We start from the raw sequence: 981 nt of genomic DNA, 5'->3' as shown, positions 1-981 counted from the left end.
CCCATCCCTGGAAACATTCAAGGTCAGGCTGGACGGGGCTCTGAGCAACCTGCTCTAGTTGAAGATGTCCCTGCCCACGGCAGGGGGCTTGGACTAGATGACCTTTAAAGGTCCCTTCCAACCCAAACTATTCTATGATTCTATGATTCTCTGTTAGAGTTTTATGGATGCATCCATCACCATTTCTGCTGTGGAAATGAGTAAATATCCTGAATTATTTAATTGTAAAGTTAAAAAAAATATTCCATGCAAAGAAAGCCAAGGACAAGCACTAGGAGCTCATGCTGTCTCCTACTCAGCACCTGTCTTGTCTGAAAGCCCATGTGACACTCATGGGTACTCCTGAGTTTTAATGGCACAACCTTGATTGTCTGTTTTTGGTATTAACAGACTTCGGGATATCTTCTAAGCCTCCCTCCCTGCTTTCACAGGTAGTGTGTTTAAGCTCTGCCCTCCCCAGTGCCAGGAAATAGTGCTGAGGGGTTTCCTGCTGATTGGCTCAGTGCTTTGTTATCCTCTGAACCAACACCTTGAGCAGGACCCTCTGAGGCTTTTGCTGCCATAGTTGCAGAGCAACCAGCAGAGGAACTGGTCTTTCTCCCCAGAGATGTCCTCAGGCCTGGAAAGCGAAGGGGGATATTGCTGGGTGGCACAGCTACCTTCTCATGCAGTGCCACAGTGAGTTGAGGATAATTTTCATTGGCCTGCCCTGCTTTTCCTGTGGCTGCATAACTTGGACAACACAGGTAACTCCCTAGAAAAAACAAATTAAAGAGAGGCAAGGGCCCTCAGACTCCTGCCATTTTACATGTAAGTAAAGCTTCATCTAAACCCCTGTGCTTTGGGGAAACCTGTCTGTTAGCTCCCAGGAAAACATTTGTCATTCTTTTCTCTTTGGCTTTTCTTAGTGTGTTTCTTTTCTTCTTTCTCCTTTTAAGCCCTTGAGCCTCCCTCTCAAAGCGCTCCAAACCCAGCAGCTGG

Source organism: Aptenodytes forsteri, unplaced genomic scaffold (assembly GCF_000699145.1).
Source record: "Aptenodytes forsteri isolate BGI_AS27 unplaced genomic scaffold, ASM69914v1 Scaffold8, whole genome shotgun sequence".
NCBI classification, from domain to species: domain Eukaryota; kingdom Metazoa; phylum Chordata; class Aves; order Sphenisciformes; family Spheniscidae; genus Aptenodytes; species Aptenodytes forsteri.
This window is presented reverse-complemented; position numbering follows the sequence as displayed.